The sequence below is a fragment of the Drosophila ananassae genome, chromosome 3R (assembly GCF_017639315.1).
Source record: "Drosophila ananassae strain 14024-0371.13 chromosome 3R, ASM1763931v2, whole genome shotgun sequence".
Lineage (NCBI taxonomy): Eukaryota > Metazoa > Arthropoda > Insecta > Diptera > Drosophilidae > Drosophila > Drosophila ananassae.
In genome coordinates this window covers 16,251,623-16,271,932 of record NC_057930.1, presented here as the reverse complement: position 1 = coordinate 16,271,932, position 20,310 = coordinate 16,251,623, and the positions used below count along the sequence as shown (strand labels likewise).

General features: G+C 42.4%; 1 protein-coding gene across 8 annotated transcripts in view; it reads left to right on the top strand.

The window, feature by feature from the left end:
• The window catches only part of LOC6498454, a 33,869-nt gene that overhangs the window by 3,843 nt on the left and 9,716 nt on the right, over positions 1–20,310 (top strand). For all 8 annotated transcript variants that reach the window (XM_014906648.3, XM_001962822.4, XM_044716161.1 and 5 more), the window contains exon 2: positions 5,349–5,393. The gene's annotated coding sequence lies outside the window, so the exon portion shown is untranslated. The remainder of the gene's footprint in view (positions 1–5,348; positions 5,394–20,310) is intronic.

The following is a 20,310-nucleotide window of genomic DNA, read 5'->3' as shown; positions in this document are numbered from 1 at the left end:
TGGCCCTTCTGGGACAAATATTTCCACAGTATCTAGTACCTGAAAAACAAATTGTTTTGGCAATAGATTATAAAACAACTTAACTGTGTGTCTAAATCTGAAATAATTCCATTTTTAAAGAACAAATAGCATTTTTTTTGAGAGTGCATCGAGAAGAGCCATATTAAGTATACGCCACGTTGCCCTGAAACTGAAGTGAATTGAAACGAAAACTGTCTCCGTTGTGTTCTCTTATTTTGGCGACTTGGTCACGTCTTGGATGCACTTTTCTGTTCGCAGGGGGCGTGAGAAGCGCCGACATTTATTGGCGGTGGCTCTGCAGCAGCAGTTGGTCCCTGCTCGAGTATCTATAGCCAATGTATCTACACATACAGACACACAGATACACACCCACACATGTGCTCTCACATAAACAAAGCGGCAGCGGAGAAAGAGGCTAGCAGAGAGGGGAGTGTGCTTTATAGGCGGTTTCAATACTGGGCCAAGGTAGTTTTTATCTTTTTACTTTGCCATTTCATTATTGGTGTGCTGGCTGGCTGGCTGTTGTTGTTGCTGCCGTGTCTGGCAGCTTTAGCCGATTTTCTTTTGTTGCTTTTGTAATTGCAATCCTTGAACAGCTTTTTCTCTCATTGTTCGCATATTCTCACCGTGCCTTCCTGCTGTATCTTTGAGTTTGATTACTCATCAGCTTGATTGTATTTATTTTGAATCTGTTTGAGGCTGAATAATTAGCAGACCTATAAACAAATCCTTTAATGCATAATCTTGTAAAATATTTCAGATTTCTTGATTTTAGCTTCCACTTTGTTGGTTTTCCGATTGTTTTCCTTCCCTCTCCAATGACGTCTGCTAGAAATTTTCCATCGCACCGAGGCAATTGGCAGCCAAGTCGAGTCAAATGAATGCAATTGGCACACACACACACACCCCAACTCACACACTGATAGACAGACAGGCAGAGAATTCTCCCCCAGAACCCTCCTTTCTTGGCCCGACTCTTTTGGTTCGTTTTTCAAACAATGCCAAACTGTCGATGCTATTGATTTGAGTGTGCGACTTATGTTTTCCATGTGAACGCTTCTGCCTCCTCCTGTGGCAGTTGGGAATCCCTTTCTTGTCTTCCTCCTGCAATCAATGTGTTTTCCTTGGCAAGCGTTTTTCTTGTGCGCTTTTCTACTCATTCCCCGACTTTCCACATATCCTGATACTGACTGCATCTCCAGGAGCAAGTGCAGAGCCTGAACAAAAAGAAGAAAAACTCTCCAACAAAAGCGAAAATTTCCTACTAGACAAAGTTTGTTGCAAGCTTGTCTTACCTAAATTGTATTTGTACAAGGCTTCAGCCGAAACGGCAATATTTCGCCTCCTTGCTCTCCGTTTTTCGGGACAACCGAAAAAGTGCCAACTTGTAGTTTTCTCCCCAGTTAGTTAGTCTTAACTTTTGACTGGAATTTAAAAATAATATGTAGGAATTTCCCTCCAAGCAATAAACCAAAATGCTGTGAATTCATGGGAATAGTCCTTAGCCCGTAGTATGTAGGCCCACTCCTTTGGGTTATGTCCTTGCTATCCTCCTATATCATTCTACTTGGCCCCGGCGGCCTTTTGTTTAGATTTATTGCTTTTTCAGTTTACTCAGCAGCAGCAGCAGCAGTAGCAGTAGAAGCAGTAGCAGGAGGAGCTCCAGCTCTCGGTTGATAATTGATGAACATTGTGACTGCACAAAAGGACACCCATATATACGGGCATGCATTCATTCAGTTGACAAAGCTGGCCAGAGATTATCTCCAAGCGGACAGACATTGGGGCTATTCTATTCCATTCGATGTCCAATACATGTATGCAGAAGAGACATGTCAATCACACTGATTCAATTAAGTGAAGTGCAGGCCAAACAACAAACAAAATAAATGTACACAGAACAGGCTGAGCTCTGAACACAAACACACTCATAGGTGGCGGCTAGTCCTGGCCGACCTCAAAACAATTGTTTGTCCTTGTACTTCTGCGGCGCCCATAAGTAGGCAAATGCTTGAGAAGCCCAGTTCCAGTTGGCAATGCCAAATGAATAAGTTATAAAAAAGACTTAGTATAGTCTTTAGTCAGTGATTGTCTCGCCACAAAAATCTCTCACTTAAAGCATATAAATGTCATAAGTAACAATCCTCAATACTTATTACTTACAAGGAAGTCCTTAGGAATCCTTAGGAAGTTACTTACAATAAGTAACTTCCTCAACCGACTCGGCTGTCAACAAAGTCGTGGCAGGTGTTGGGGCGTGAACAGGCACACATTTATAGGCCTAAGAGGAGACTTTTGGGGGAAATGAGTGTTAAGAACGTCTTCTAACTGTTTGCAGGACATAAAATGGCGTCGCCCGTGTGCCAAATGCCTTCGAGCGGCGACGACCAACAGTCATAAGCAGCAGGAAGGCAACAAAGGCAGCCACAACTACCATGATGCCGCTTCAATGAGAAAAACTCAAACCAAAGCCAAGGACCAAAAGTATTTCCTTCCCCATGCCCCCTTCGAACCAGTCATAGACGGTTCATTGTTTCTCTCAGATCTCTCTGTGTGTGTCTGTGTATGTGTTTTCGTGTTGAATGATTGCCGACGCCTGTTACTGACAAGTGTTGCGTGTTTTGAATATGTTCCAGCGTACGTCTATACGCATAAGTATGTCCTTTCGACTTGTCGCCTAATGACAAAGCCGAGCGAGTTTCAAGTCCTTCAAGTGCTTTGTTTGTCGGCTCAAAGCAATGTTGATTGCCGCACTTGAGGGCTTGGTATTTCGTGTACTGGAAGTGTCCTTTGGGGAGCATATACGCTTGATCTGCACGTAAAAGGAACTAAGCCCCCATTGAATGGCTCATTGAGTGTAAATGGGCCCCGGCTGATTAGTGGATGTTTGTGAAAAGCCTCTTGCTACGAGGAATATAATCAAATAGAAATTGTTAATTAAATGATATTTAAATTCGGAGCAAAAGGTTAATATTTCACCTTCCACTGGTAGCTTTACATTTCACTGCGGCAACTGGCTTAAATCCTTTTGTTGATTGACCCACCTTGAACGCTGAAAACTTTGCCTTTGGCTGACCTAAAAGTTTGTTAATGCCATCCTGGCTGGCTGGCTATGAAAACTACTCAAGCTTCTGCTTAGCTTCATTTCAATTTTTAGCTGCAGCTGCAGCGAAATAAAAAATAACGAATATAACTTTTCCGTCGGGGCTTTTGTGTCACTTTTCATCCTGCATTGCAAATTTTTTCAATGTTGCTATAGCCTGGGGGGTGGTGAGTGTTAAAAAAAGCGAAAAAAACTTTTTAACACTCTTTTCATTCAAAGTTTGCCGGCCTGGAACAAAGTCTGGGTCGTGGACAGCTTCTGGCTCGGCCAGCGGAGAGCCGGGACTCGGAAGTTGGACTCGGCCATCAATCATGCCACGCCCTCTAATCAAAACATGAAGTGTCGAACAGAGTATTCGGTTGTGCCAGCCATATGTTTCTGACTATAACCTCCTCCTGGCACTCCTGACCACCTTGCTGTTTTTCGCTTGGTTGTTCGCCTAAAAGGCTGCAGCAATTTTCTTGATTAGGCCAGTGTGTGTAGGAGTTATCCCCCTGTAGCTGTTTGTTATGGCCAAACATAAAACAAAACAGGCGACATGTAATTGATACGAATGGCAGAAAGGAAGGCAGAAGGCTAAGCAGGGTGTCCTAGAGGCCTATAAAAGTTTTCAGATCAGAAAATCAGGCAGAAACCAATTTAAATATCTTTAAAATTAAAACTTAAATGTTTGTCAAGTCAATTTTTAAAAAGAGATCACTCTTATTGTTTCAAACTTTTTCTTGGCCAACAGTCCCCGCCTATATTCTAGCCTATTTCGACTTTCAGCTTCTTTTCTCCACCATCGCTTGCCGCCATCTCTCACCTGATTCTTGTATGTGAGACGCTTGGTTTTTATTACGAGGTGGTCTCCCTCAAGGTAACAGGCGATGCATGAATGTGTGTTTTCACACCCACTGCCCCCCACCACTACCAGACCGCACCACCCAGAAGTCCCAGAGCTAAACCAGGCCAGACCTCAGCCATTCCTCAGCTGGCAGCTTAGCACCGAACGCAGTTTCATTTGGGTTTCGCTTTATTCCCATTTCCACTCCCACTCTCACATCCATTGCCATTTTCATTTCCATGGCCCTTTGGTACAGGTGTACGTTGATATATGAGCTGGGGCCACCGGGGGTGCTGAGAGGCCAAAGTCGTTTTAGGCTTATGCCAGGCGCTGATATACATGGCCACGTGGCCACAATACTTACATCCCGCATCCGGCAACCACCCTCTTTTATCTGCCACTCGTTTATTTGGCATGAGCCACATTTGAGTTTCTAATCAAGGTAATTTTATGTTTGCCGAGCTTGCCTAATGCCAAAATTACATTTTTAGTTGCTCCGTGGCTCCGTATTGGTGGCCGTTTTGGCATCATCTCCACTTTCTGGCTCGTTCCAAACAAAGTGTTCTTTTGTGGGTGTGGTGTGGGTTGGAGTGGGTGTGTGTGATAAATGCATGCCAACATTTGGCTTATCCCTAATGCCCATGTGGAGGTTTGTGAATAAAACGGTGGGAAAATGGTGGGCATTTGACGTAAGCTGCTAATTAGGCCACAACACAACAGAGCAGCGGCGGCCAATTGTATGCCAAGACAAGCCATTAAAGTTAGTGGCAAGGATGTCGACTGGGAGGACGGAAGCGCCAAAACAAAGGAGCACATTTGTTGCCTTGACTTGGATGCCAAAAAAGGACTTGCAAGAAATGGAAAATGTTTTCCACTGCAACTAAAAGTTAGAAAAATAAATAGTTATTCTTATCATCTGATAAATGTTATAAATCCTGAAAAGGTGCTCGGCTAACGAGGTGCCATTGGCACGACTTGGCAACTCAATCCCCATCCGAATGGATGCATCCAATCAACCGTTTCACCCGGCCATCCGACAGTCAATCAATCAAGCGATCAATTGCGCCTGCGTTTCGGGTCAAAGGAGAAGCGCCTGTCATCGCTGAAAGCTCCAATAACAGGATGTATAAAATTGTAATGTGTGTGTGCGATACAGTCGACGGATTGTTTAGTGTGGGTGGTTAGTTGTGGGGTTGTGGGGAAATAGACGGATAGTTGATGGTTGGCTGTGTGGTGTGAAGTGCATCACTTAATGCATCAAAGAGCAAACGATATCTGGGCCACTAGAGCAGAGTGTTTTGAAGTCCAGGCATTGACGTCGCTTATATAGATTCATCATCGCGGAGCAAATAAGTTGAGGAACTAATAATATTAATATTCCATTTTATTTCTTTTCAGTTGACATGTTTGATGCCAGCAACGTATGCTCCACTTTACAAACCGGTAAGCTACCATTTCCATCTTAAAATTAGGTATTAAATGTTTACTTTGAAGAGATGATACTGCTGTTACTCTGAAAACTTTTTGCTTTGAATATTTGACAAAAGTTTAACAAATTGGCAGGCTCAACCTTATGGTATCCTTTTTGGGGATCTGCCCAGTCGCATTAATCATATGCCATGGTTGGGCTCACACACTTCGGATTATTATTACCGGACTGCCATAAAAAATACAACACTGTCGGGCCGACAGATGAAAATTTCATTAAATTTTAAGCTTGTTATTGTGAGTCTGTCGGAATGGACTCCGGGCCTAAACTCTGGCTTGTTTTGGTTGCTGCTCCGTCGGCAAACAGCCCGAAAGCTGTCATTAGTTGAAATCACATGTCATTGGCAGGGCGAAAGTGACCCGAATCCGGGCAGCTCAGAGGCGGAATGAAAGGCGTAGAGCGCAGGGGGTTATGGCATAGAACCCCGGGTCAACCCCTTTATTGCCAAAATAGAAATTTTATATTTAAGCAAGGAGTAGAGCAAAAGTTTAGGTAAGGTTTAAAATTATATGTCCCCTTGTAACTCACCCATCCTGTGTCGTACGCCTATGAAGTGTGAACTGAGTGTCTGGTGTGTGTGTTTGTCACTCGGGTGGGTTAACCAGTATTTGTTGTTGTTGGATGCCCAAATGTTTGCCCAAGTGTCAGTCTTGTCACTCGCAGTCTCCGTCTCACTAGCTGCCTTTATGACAGCTCATTGATATTCATTTGGGCATGTATGCGAGCTATCCTTAAACGCATTTTAAGGAACGGCTTTTAGTGCCGGCTATCATAAATTCTATTAGGGCTAAAAGCGAAATTATAAAGTGGTCCGGAAACAGAGTTTTCTGCGGCTTATGGCAGCAGGATCCAGAAAGGAAACGAACCAAAGTCAATCAAGAGTGAAGTTTGATTTCCTGCAAGGACTCTCCTTTATTTGGTTTTCCATGGAAAGTAGGTAGCAGAAATGCCATTAATTTCCAGAGACTGCTTTTTAGTCCTCCTTTGATTTCATTCTCTCTCGCTTCTTCAATCAATAAGGCTTAGGACGACTCTTCGTATATTTTTTTTTCATTTTTCCAGCTAACATGAATATGAATGAATGCCTGCCCGAATGGATGTGCACTTCCACAATACAAGGGAATCTATAATAACTTTCTTTCTGGTTATCCCTTTTGGCAAAATGTTTTTCCCGCCAGCCCTTTCTCTGTTTCACTTTTTCTGCCTTCACCGGAAATGCCGTCCGCGCCAAATCCTCTTCGCCGACAGCGGAATGGAAAAGTTCAAGTGTCGACAAACTTCAACTTCAAAACCAAAGCAAACAAAATCTCATCAATTTTTCAAACGCTCACCTTGAGGAAAGGCAAAAGGCAGAGATGAAACCCAAAACAACGGCGCACAGCAGGAGAATTAGACAAGTTTGGGCAAAGATTCGGGCAAAGCGGAAATGTCATGAGGTTAAAGGGGCAAAGGACCTTCCCTTCGCTTCCTCTTGGTTGGAAAAATCTATTTCTTGTAGACTCAAGGCAAACACTAAGACACTTAATCCGAAAGTTTACACCTGAACGCATATAACAGACACTAGACTCAGAAAGAGGTGGAAGCGGGGTGAGTCCTGGGGCATCTGGAGCATAAATTGGTGTGTTCTACTTAATAATTAACTTGGCGCCAGTCTGAGAGCTTATGATAAGTTTCAGGAGCGTACAGGTGTGTGGCATAAGGAGTTTGCGACTTGGGGCATAATTATGTGAAACAATACGAATGTTATCTTCGATTTTCACAACTCATCGAATAGATGTACCATTCTTGTAGAGGTACTTTTAAAGCCATTTCCACTCCTCCTCCACTAATTACTTTCAAATGAATTATTAATTGAATGATCATCCTTTCAATCCTGCAGCAAAAACTCCCTTCCACGAATACTTTGACAAATTTTCACACCCGGAACTATCTGGGCGATTCTTTCTGCTTCGATATTTTTAGAAACCACTTTCTTTGTGGTTTTACTTTTATTTAGCGACCCTTGGCAATAAAAAAAAAAGGTGAAAAAGTTAGATGATTTCAAGACAAAATGCGGCGTTGGTTTAATTGCACTTAAACCCTCAACCCCATAACCTTTCGACCTCAAGCCAGCTTCCACTGGCAGCCAGTTCAAGTTAATTTGCTCGGCGCCGAGCTCAACGATGTTCCACTTGCTCATTAATTACAGCCCGGTCTGACCCGCAGTTGGAGCAGGAATGATTTACCTGCAGATGCTGTTGGTGTTCTTACAGATCCATACTGCTGGGGCCATACACTGGAATAAAATGCTTTCTAAGAAGGGAGAAATTTATTTATTAAAACCTCTTATTTTTCTCTGTTTTTTGCCTTCTTATTAATGCTTTGTAATAAAATATCCCTTTACCTATGCATCTGTTTCTGTGGCCCTCCTGCTACCCTTTTCCTTTATTATTTTTAGCTTTGCTCTCTATCTGATGACCGCCATCTACGCCCTCTTCTATTGCGCATTTAATTAAGCAAATAGCAGAAAAAGTTATCCTTTTTCCTTTGGGGGCTTTCCTCTTTCATTTTTTGGCCTTTTAAGGGTGTTTTGATGTATAACTTGTTGCTCACTTTGTGGGGTATTTTTGGTTTGGGTGTCTGTGGCGATTGCTTTTTTACTTTGATCAAATAATTGTGGAAGAAGGGTGGTTGCAGGACATAGCTTTGGTTATGAAATATATCTTGTTATCACCTGAAAACTATTTTCTTCCTTTTATTCCTCAAGACTCTGGAGTCTAGAGTCTCTAGCTTCTGGCAAATTCCTGCTCTTTGACATCTTAACTTACTGACTTTAGAAATTGGAAACTAAATTTTGCGCCAGCTGCCAACGACACTGCAGTTTATTTTCTCACGTTTGCTGTGAGGAATTTAATAAGAAAACGTTCTGCCAGAGACGTGACGGAAATGGTGAGAAACGGAAAATCAGGGAACGAGAATCCTTAAGCAAACAGCTCGAATTAGAACCGCAAATGCAGTTTAATTTTAATCAAATTCTGGAGCAATTAACCAGCAAAGTGGAGTCGGTTGAGGAGAGCCAGAAATGGAGCAATTAATAATGAATATCCCAGCAATGGAAGGAGGCAGGGACTCTGGCGAAGGGAATCCGTTCCAAGCCAAAATGTCAAGACTGTAACTGCTGTTGCGAACAAGGTTGCCTTGGGAAAAAGACAACTTAATTAACCTCGACCTTCTCCTTACAACAACTAAAGCCACGACAGCGACTGCTGCAATAGCAGCGATGACAACGGATGACGTCAGGCCACTCCACGCTCGTCCCGAGCACGTACCTCTCGTATGTCGTCTCTCACTGGCTCGCCTCGCAGCATTTTCGCATTTTCAATGTCGAATGGTGGACATTGTGGGCAAGTCGCCGCTTCAGTTTCGATTTTAGTCGACCATCACCCATTTCCATATTAAGACATTAACAAAAGTTCAAGAAGTCCGTCAAGAAAAAATCTTAATTTTAATCTTGTCTGTCATTAAATTAGAGCTTAACTTTTTTACTGTGTATATAAATAGTTACATGCTTGCATGCGTGTTGTCACATTGCGAATTTTGAGCCAAAAACCAAAAGCCCGCCTACCAGTCCCAGCCATCCAGCTAGCCAGCCATCCCCCTGCGATCGTCACGCAGCCTTTGCCGGCTAAAAGCCAAAACCTGTTTATCAGCCTCTCTCAATGTTGCACAAGTGTAATGTAGTTTCTGCTGCAGTGGCTGCTGCTGCTGCTGCTGTTGCTATTGCAGTTTCAAGAACCAGGTCAAGGTTGCTGCAGTGCCTCGACGATCGCGGCCGGCGGCATCGGTAGCTGGCAGCGCAGCTTTTGCCTTGTACGCTTTTGTATTGAAAGTCAAGTTCGCGCCTCACATGTGTTTGATTGACATTGGACAGTGGTTGCCGACAGTTGATCGTAAAAAGAAATGCATTGCGAATTGCTTGACGATGGGATGGCCAATCTAAAAGAAAGGAAAAGTGTGGCGCTTAAATAAGGATTACAATTTTAATGAAATTGGCAAGTCGAGTGCAGAAAATAAAATCGAAAAAATCACATTAAAAGTTTTAAGAAAATAATGAATATATCGTGCAGCCAAGGAGATGGAGGGGATGGTACTTCACATCCGCTGCAGGCAGCAATTTAATTTGTTTGAGGCAACAATCTCTTTCTGATTAATGGGTAGCAACCCAGGAGCCCACATCTCAGCCCCCCAATCCACAGCCCCAGCCCAGCCCCTTTACTCGCTTTTTAAGGCCATTCCATCTGGCCCAGTCCTGGCTGGGAAAACTCAAACGCAAGTTGAGTGAAAATGCTATTAATTTTCATAAGAAAATGAAAATTGATGTACGGAGGCCTCTGGCGTCTCTGCCTTTTTCCACTAATTAATCTTACGTATAAAGTCGCTTTTTATGCGTTTGCCTGTATGCCAGTCAAGCTTTTCTCTCTCACTATCGATTTATCAAGAATAGCGAACTGCACTCGAAGCGCCAGGGAATTCTTCTCAAGTGTTTCACCACTCGATTCTGCTTAGATCAGAGAGCCCGGGACTTGTATGGAGTAATTGTTGTGATATTGTTGCTTCCATAATCTATATAGGTTCCATTGTCAACAAGACCGCTGCGCTCGTCATTCAGCATGCAGTTTTCAAAGTCACCGGCTGCCAGAGACCATAACACACTAAAACAGAATTTATTTATACTGCGTTGTAGTAGGCACTGTTTATTTAGATGCACCAGAGACCCTGAAAGCTGCAGCAAGCTGAGATAGCAAGAGACAGATAGAGAAAGACGGGCACGGCGCGAGGGACTGCAAGGAGACTGCGAAGCGTTGAGCATTGAGCAACTTGGCAGCCTCGATAGCGCACTCATCGGTAGTTGTTGCTGGTTGCTGGGCTTTTTGCTCGCCAGCAACCGCAATGCCAAGCTGCGACTCGAGTGACTACAGGAGTCGATAGTGATAATACCAAAATCGGCCTTGGATTCGGATTTATTCAAAAGCAAGTACTAGTTATCAGGGAGGGCTCTCAGGTCCTAGATTTTCCAAACTCGGTCAGTAATATAGATGACACAGCCATGACTCATATTTTATTTACTCATTCTTGTTGTTCTTCAAACCATCATTAATGATGTTGTTATTGCACAAAGCCATACAGGCCGCAATAGCTTAGAATAAATTATGAGTCAAGCTCCACCACAAAAGTAGATACCAAAAGTGGTTCACTCTTTGCGGCTGGCTGCGAAAATCAATTGTCACAAGGCCAGACTTTAGAACCCTCTCCGCACACTCCTCTGCCATGCCAGGCACGCAGTGGCAGCAAAGCCAGAGCCAAAGCCAAAGCCAAAACGCTTTGCTGCTGATCTTGAACCAATTGCAAATCGCTAAAACGCAGCCACAACGCAGCCACAAAAGCAACAACACAGTCGCTGTCATGGCCAATTACATATACAAAAGCAGAAAATCGTTTGAGTTACATTTATAGCACGCCATGGCATTGACTAGCATCAATAAATTAGAATTGTTCTCATCTCTGTCGTAATAGCCCCTCGTAGTTGTGTTGTCGCTTCCCTGCGCACTCGAACAGCTTCATCCAGCGAGCGTGGCTCACGGGGCGTATGCGTAATAAACTTGAACTTGTGCTCACTCCACACTCTAGACTCTAGAGTCTAAATCGGTGTGAACAATTTGGCATTATTCAATTTTCATTTGTCTTTTTTCATGCCTTGCATTTCGATTCGTATTTCGATTCGTCCATATTTGCACATTGCGCATACGCAGCGTTGGCCTCGGGGCGGACAATGCAACTAATTAGCGATTGCAGGCAGGCAGATAAACAGACGTGTCTGTGTGCGGTCAAGTGTTTGATTATCAATTAGTTTCTGTACAAGCCCAAGTGTCTGACCTTAGGTGGCGGCAGAAAGCTTAGACCCTCTCTTTCTCCAGTTCTTCAACTGTCTTTCTCTGGCAATGTCTCGTCATTTAAAATGTGTCATCGGTTCAGTGGGCCATCGTATCATATCGCTCACTACTCTGTTGTTTCTCCTTTCTTTTGCTTTTTAATGAATTCTTTTAAAACAAAAAATTATATATAAAACTGAAGCAGCTTTTAAATTTAATTTGTATATGAAAAATTGAATAATGTTTCTCAATTTTCAGGCAGAAACTTTCCTTCAGCCTTCGTATAATTGAAACTCGAGCTATAAATTTGGTCAGGCCAAAAAAGTTGCATAAATTTTTATCATTTCATCGTTCATTTTTTCAGAAATTGCAATTTATGAGAGTTTTGCGGCCTATCGACGCGTGGCATCGCCGTCGTAGTCGTAGCCGTCGTCGTTGGCGTCGGCGGCTCTCCATAAATTTGGACAACACTTGACTTGTCTGGCTCTAAGAATATTTAATAAACAAAACTTGCGCTAATCGTTAAATTATGATTAATGTGCCGACAACAAACAATAAACTTGGCCGGCAGAGAACACCGAAAACGTGCTAATCGCGGGCGGGACGAGTCGGGGGCGACAGAATCGGACGTGCCTAACCGAGTTCCAGACAAAAGAATGAAAGACCGGAGAACGGGTCGCAGAATGGGAACCAAAGAATCCTTGAAGACGGGCTGTATGTGTTAATATATGCGCTGGCATGAACTCAACACTCCGCCGACAAACACGAGAACTTGGCAGGCGCAACGTGATAATATGTGAAGAAGTGAATAATTAGAGAAGTGTTAACTAGTAGGGCGGCAGAGTTGGGGATTAAAGTCTTGCTTAGAGGAACTTTTCAGTCAAGATTGTTACAATTAAACAACAAGTTAAGAATACATATTATTCCTTACTTAAATACAATTTAAATCTTCTACAATCCCCATTTTCGAATCACAGAATATTTTAAGGATGACCTTAGTCTGGTTTCTACCTCAATGCTTTGGGGACGAAGTCACCGTCTGGGCCAGTTTGTCGCTGCCGTTACCTTCGCCATGCCTCTTTTGCATAATTGAAGCAGCTTTTCCAGCTCCTGCTACTTCTTTTTAGAACCAATAGCGCCTTTTAGCTTAGCTCAGCTTCTTGGCTCCTAGGTCAGCTTATTAAATATTAAAGTCCCCGACTGGGGACCGCTAAATCCTGCGGCTGCCAAGGTGCGGCAAGAACCCAGCTGCAAAGCCTGTCACACATTCTGCCATTTGAGGGAAGAGAGCGTGGCGAGATAGTTGAGTTGCCTGGCTGCCACCGGCTGCCATCAGCCATCAGCCATCAGCCACCTGCAACCGAATTCAATTTCTTGTCCTCCGCTTAGTGCCTTAAACCAGCAACTCTGTGCAGAACTAGCAAAAAAAAGTGTTCAGAAAAACGTAGCAGAATTGTAAGGCAATAGGGGAGAGAGAAATGGGGCTTAGTTGCACGTGGTGGTGGTTTACTTTGTCACGGATATGTTTTCTTTAGACATACCACATCAGACCACCCCGAGCTCACTTTCCCCACAAAATACACACATATTCTGGTACATGTGTGCGCTGTAAAATGCCGGAAGTTAAATAGGAAATTTTATATGCTTTTATAACTGTGCACGTGCTTACAAGTGGCAAGCTCCGAGTTGCTGGTTGCAAGCAAAGCGAAGAGCTCTTTTCTATATGGTTATACACATGGAAATGTGGGGAGTGGTTGCCCCACCTTGCGGCGAGTTGTTCGTTTGATGAAGTACCACTCTTGGTTGCGGCCGAGGCTTTGACTGAAAGTTGCAGCAACTTTGAGGCAAATGCATGCGTCCTGCTTCCCAGCATCCTTGTCCCTAACAACAGCATGTACATTCAGTAGCGCACACTTGTTCCACCTTAACCAAATCCAATTCACCTGTGGCTTGATGGAAAGTCGTGAAATTGCAGAAAAGTAGGCTACAACATATAAATCAAATATTAAGCTTGAGTTGTTGGCTGCGGTGACTTATCCTAAATCAATACCATAATTTAGTTGTGAATAAACTGAAGTGCCTCCTTCAACATATCTCAATATATTTAAGGAAGCTCTTGACCCTTTCCTGCAGGTTTGTAATTCGTGTTCAATTTTCCCCACGTCAGCCGAGGGATCAAGCTAACAAACTGCAACAAATTATTCTCCGTTTTTCCTTTTCTGGATTCCCTAGAAAAGAGCAGAACAACGTTGTGTGCATTTGTGCTGCTTCATTACACCTCCTTTTCAGGATTTGCAGGCTCCGCCTCCGTGCCAGCCACGGACCAAACAACACTTTTCCAAACCACATCGAGTGGGCAGGACTGTGTGTCCAGAAGATTGCCCAGAAAATGGTGAAGCCCGGAGCTTCCACATGTTGCACCGGACGAAATGTTCCCTATTCTCTTTTTCCCTCCCTGCCTGGTGGCGAAATTGAGCTACTTTATTTTAGTTCTCGAGAAATCTCGAGGGAATAAGGGCTCCAGGAGGAGCATCGGCTACAAGTACAAGTGCAGCTCCATCAAGGCAACGGCAAACAAACTCGTCTAGTTTTTGGCACCGACGAGGCATGAAGCAGAAAACCACACTGCCCACATATCCGAAACACAATTTTCAGCTAAGCCCTCCTTGGCCAAGTGTTTGATTAGAAAAGTTTAACGAAATGTTACTAAAACTAGCGAATGCCTGCGCTAGTGGACCGCATCCTAATTCCTTGCCGCTGGCCTCCTGGACAGGACACGTGCATGATCTGGTCATAATTGCAGGAACTGTCTGGGAAATTAACTAAAGGTAGCATGCCTTAACGTCAAACGAGTGCCCTGGCCCCAGGAGAGAGGGGATAACTGGCAGAAGGATGCACTGCCCGTTTCAATGGCAGTCTCGGATGTCAAGTGTCCGTGTCTGATGCCGGCCATGGCTCCTTCCTGTCTTTCTGGTCCCACATATTTTTCTAATCCCCATGTCTGCCTCTAATGCAGAGAGAGAAATCTTTCCCTCTATAAAATATATCAAAAAGTTATAGCATCATTACTATTTACAAAAGTTTATGACTTATGAAATATATTTTTTAATATTTCAAAAACCCATTTTAATGCTTGCTGTTGGCAGATTTTTTATTTCCCTCAGTGATCAATAAAAAAATTCATGACCACAAGACATTTCTCAACTGAAAACTCATCCCTTGCCTCGAAAGTGTTAAAATGTTGATTGTCCTTTTTTGTTGGCGCCTCATGTGTCTGTGTATGCGTTGCCAGTCCCTGTCTGCGTGTTAAGTGTTTGTGCTTTGCAACGCCTTTATTTCGGTCCAGACTCTGCTCCTTTTTCCCCTTTACTGCGTCTCGTGCGAGTCACAAATAAATTTATAAGTAGCATTTGTGTTGATTGCCTTGAAAAAGGACACGGAAAAATGCCTCAGCCAAGAGCCGAAGCCAAACTTCCCGAAAAAGTAGCAGAGCCCAAGCCCAAACCCACAACAACTCGTCTCATTTTACGGTTTCGGCTTATCCTCTCGACAACTGCCGCCAGTTTGAAGTGCGCTTGATTTCCACATTATTTTCCCCCAAGGGCTTTTCTTCTGCCGGCCTCCTACGCCCTCCTCTTTAAGTAGATCTCGTTCTTCTGGCTGGTTAGCAAATTAAGTGCGGCGACGACAAATTAAATTGATGTACTCTGGCATTAAAATATACGTTAATATGATATTAGGTTAAAGTATTAGGCCAAGTAGCTTCCCAGCAGTACTGAAATTCCTGGCCCTGACTTTTCCGGCCCGAATGTCAAATTTCGATCGAAAAACAAAAACAATTCAATAAGGTTTGCTCTTCGAACGTCAAAACAAAGTAGGCGAACTAATTCTGCCGGCCCTCTGCTGCTGCTAGAGTTCGAAATTATGCATATTCGATATTAGTTATTAATCACTAATATTTTCTAGTCATTCTAAAGATTTTGCCCGGAAAACTTTCACCCCATGGTTCAATGATTAAGGTATCTGCCTGTTAATCGTAAGGTCGTGGGTTCGATTCCGAGCGGAAAAGTTTTTATAATGAGTCGATTTTTGTTTACTTTCATTTTATTTTAATATCGCAGTCTCAAAATAAACTGTTATATTCAATACTTTTTTTTAAACGGGGATTCTTAATAATTGAGATTGTTTTAAACATGCAAATTTGTAGAGGTATATTATAGTCAGTCACAAAGTACGCGCGATTCCTTGATAGCTTAGAGGCGTGCATGTCGGTCTAGTATACAAAAGCACTAAGGTTCGAATCCCAGGGTGAGTAGTTATTAAATATAGTTTTCAATATTAATAATGTAATGTTACTTAACATATTAATTTAGTTTCCAACATATATTAACAGCATTTTTAAAGAAAACATAAAAAATATTGATTATCAGATTAGAAGAATGTAGGGGGAAATTTTTTTCTTTAATTTTGGGTCATGAATGCGACCTGATTTAGCCACGATTTTCACCGCGGAATCATGCTTTCTTTTCCGGCCTGATTCCGCTCTGAAATTCAGGTCTGAATCAGGGGCGATTTCGAGACTATTTTCACGCCGGAATCCGGATTCGAAATCCGGGCGGATTCAGGGCTGATTCATGCCTGAAATCGAATTCCGGGCCGAGAGGACATTTTCAAAAATTTCAGTACAAAATTCCGGGCCGCTTGTTCTAGCTTTCCGGTTGGATTCCGGGGCGATCCGGGCGGATCCAGGGTGAATCCAGGGTGATTCCGGGGCGATTGGTACTGCTGGGTTTGGCATTGGAGCTGATATACATTCTGAATGTTTCAGATAGTTCATAGTTCCTTTTACATACTTTTAAGATACTTCTTTAGACCTTCTCCAAGATGTTTCACATTTTTAAATTATTATTTTAATAAAAACAAAACACGAAAGAAGTTAATTAAAAATTCTACTAATTTGAAAAATAACAGCTGTTATTAAATTATTTTTAAAAGTTAACATTGCAAGAGATACCAACTTCATTTTGACGATGGAGCTCTGTTAAGCTCTCCCAACATCCCCAAACTCTCTTAAAAGCCTTCGGCTCATGAAGAAATCGCTCTCTCGCTCGGAAATTAAGAGAAAAAAGTGGTTTGAAACAAAACTAACTTATTTTTTATAGAATTTCGATAAAGAAAGAATATGGAGTTATATTTGAAGATAAATTAGGTCTTCCATGAATAGTATTTTTAACCCTTCCTTTTTTTACAAATTTAATCACTTGTGAAGAATCTAGTATGTTTTTTCAACTTTTTCTAACGAATCTTGATGCCATTTCGTAGTAGATCCTGCTCATACTGGTCCCTCCAGTCCTGTCACAGCATCAACAATAGTCTGTTAAGCATCCTTAGAACCATCTGCAGAAAAAGAGAGGCCAACTAGCCAACAGCAGGACCAACAGCTGAAGAAGAGCAAGCTTCTTAACAGTGCCAGCACATCCTTTTCGAGGAATATCCAACCACGTCGGTTACTTCTTCAGTTGTTGTTGGACCGCAAAAGTGTTTCGTTGTGTGACGGTTGAAAAATATTTCGAAAACATTATCCCGAGAACAGAAAAATTGGCAAGAGAACAGTGACAGAGAGGAATCGAAAGCCGAGTGGTCGGAAAGAAACATTGTCGTCGGCTCATTATTTTTTTTTTGCTTTTGGTTTGTTGGTTCGGCAAAAACAAAAGGATATCTTGGGCGCTGTTAAAACCGACGAAACAAGTATCAAGTGAGTGTTGGTGTGTGGGGTGTGTGTTGGTTAATGTACGAGCCCGTGATGATGCTCGTGCATGTGTGGGTCCAGACAATGCAAACGCGGCGCATTAGCAACGTTGTGTTCCAACCCCATCCCGACTTCCCTCCATCCATTCCCACCATCGGGGTATGTTAATTTTTATGTGCATGGGTTCATGGATATATCCCATTCTCTCTCTCTACAACCCATCAGATTGGGGCTCATATTTTTCTGATTTTCACTATTTAAGTTACTACCGAAATCGCTTTCTAACAGACTTCCTTATTTCCTTAGATTACTCATACGTATGTGTATGCTGGGCAATTGGTTCGTGCTATGCATATGTGTGTACATCCATATGTATGAGGGAAAGGCGCCGACAACTTCACGTCATGTTTATGTATGGGAGTTGGGAACTGCGATATGTGTTCCACTGAGTGTTCACGCATTCATGGCCAGCGGGCCCAGCAGGTGACAACATATGCCAGCATATGCTTACACCAGCACCCCATAATAAATACCAAATGAGAAAAAACGTAAACGCAAAAATTCAGGATAGAACTTGGGGGAACTTTAGTACAAAGTTTTATTAATATTCCGCCTAGATCGCCCACAGACATCCACCCTCGCAGCTCTAACCAAAAAACGGAAATGAAAACTCCTTGCAACTTCAGGGTGACTTTTAGAAGACCAAAGCAGAAATAAGAAAGTTATATTGTATTTAATTTAATTTTTATGAAATAGTATCCTTGCGCTGTGCTAGAAAAAATTTAAGTTTTTCAAAGCTCCAACCTTCGTATTTGCGTTAAAAAAAAAAAGGAAAAGGGTGGGAAAACCCTTGGATTTAAAGAAATAAAGTTTTCTTTTATGCTGTCTTATGCTTTTATGCTGTCTCATCGAAGTGAGAGTATGGGTGTTGTTTAAAGATTTATCAGTGTATTGGTGTGGAAGTGGGAAGACATCCAGCAAATGGACTTCTACGTGACAAATCCTTATTTAATTTCAAAAATGCGAAGTAAAGTTTGACGTCTGTTGAGATTTATGTGAAAGGCAATATAAATTGCCTGCCCTGAATGATCTTAAAGGATGCTGGAACTTTTGTTTTGCCCGCCTTGTGAAAAGTTTTGACTGCCTTGCCGTTTTAGTTGGCATTTAGCAACTGAATCTTTAAGTAATAGGGCCAGACCCAGACCCAGACCAAACTAGCAAAAACTTTTAGGCCAAGTTTTTAGGAAAAGTTTTCCATTTTATTTTTGTTTCAGCAACATGAACAGCAAAGTGGCAAAACGCGGCAAAAATATTTGCTGAGAACTTGAAATAAAATGGTGAAGAAACAAATAATGCATAAAGGAGCCATCTTAATTATCGATTCGCCTTTTGCACAGGCACTTGCCCATTTTACGAGCTCTGTTATCAGGCTTTTAGTCCCAATTTTCATACTCATAAACCAGGCGATAACTTCCTGTTGAAAGGATCATGAAATTAAGATGGAATGGCAGAGCACGAAGCGCATCGCAGAATGGTAGTTGCCAACAAATGAACAAATTGATGAATAAACATTTTGTCGACCGTTCTCAGTAGACCCTCTCCCTTATCCCTGCCCGCTTCAGGCACATTTCTTATTTACTTTTCTGCAGTTTGCAATTAATTTGTAGCAATTTCGTGCTCCCATCGTCCTTTTACTGACTCTTCACTCTTCTGACTACCGGCTGGAGGGCAACTGAATGGCCAAACAAGGAAATTGGCTGCCAGGATGTATTCACTTCCGCTCGGCTTTAGTGATTGCAGTGCCAATTAAGTAGCGAAATCTGAACAGAAACTATTTGAGTCTTTTAAGAAGACGTACTCTATACAATTTACAATTTTAATAATTTACTTAAACACCAAAAAATTGTGAAAAATTAATCAAAAAGACAAAAAGCTAAAATGGCAAGAAAACCATCCATCACAGCAGCCAACACTCAACAGTTTTAGGACTGAAGAGGACACAAAAAAGAAAAAGGCGTGCCATTGTCGCCCTAATATCCGAAAACAGGACATAAACAGACCGAAGAAAAGAAGTCTTACAACGTCAAAATGATGGGTTAAGGAATAGAAAAAGCGCGAAGGAATAACCGTCTGGAGATTGCCGGGGCAACGGGATAAGCCCCGAGAAAGATTAATTAAGTCCGCGTAGGCTGCACTGAAAGCAGCTGAAAAATAACAAAAACACCAACCAAACAAAAGGCACCAAGTGCGAGTGCCAGGCATACACCCAAAAAATGATGCTCGCCACCTTGCCATCTTGCCTCCAGATCCCGGTCTTATCCTTTGTAGCATACTTTTTAGCGTCGCGTGAGAAATTAAAATTTCAAAGCGAAACGTGTTGCCGCATAGCCTGTTTGTGTGTATGTGTGTGGTTGTGTACTGAACCAAGAACAACAAAAACAATACAACAACTGTAAACTGCAAAAAAAAATAAAAAATAAACACAAAAAATAACAAAAACCAAACATAAAGCTTGAAAAATCAACAGGAAGCAGCTCATCGCGTTGTCCCGGCTACTTATTTTTCTCTTTGCTTTCTCCTCGTCCTTTCTTTACTCTGTCCTCTTGCTCTTGCTCTTCCTCCACATCATCTTTTCTTTTTAGCGTAATAAGCGCGATGTCAACAATGCATTACGAGGGCTACAAAAAGCTTATAATCAAGAATTTCATGCATTAGAGAGCGACAATTATACTTCTCTGAAGAAAAAATTCAACTAAAATTATTTCCATGCTTAAATCAATTAAATGGCCCACCCAGCAATGACTCCCTCATATGACACCTTCAGCCTACACATATGTCCATGTATTGCCCATCCAACCCTGTCTGGACTGACCCATCTTCATATATAAACACCCTCACACACCCTTACAAAGTCACTTTTCCCCGCCAACGTCTACGCACTCACACACACATGCAAGCCCTAGGACGCCACTGTTAATGAGTTCCGCCCTGATGCTGATGAGGATGTTGTTTCTTGCTGGGATGTTGGGATGCTGGGAGGACGATGAGCTTGTTGCTTTGCAACAATAAACGTGTTGAATGTCAAGAGTACACATGAGCGTGAGTGTTCTTGGGCTTGTGCGATTTTAATGTATTCCTGCTGCTATCTCTTTTTATAATTAAATATGTTACTTAAATGATGACACAAGAGAGATGCTCCATCAAATCGTTTCT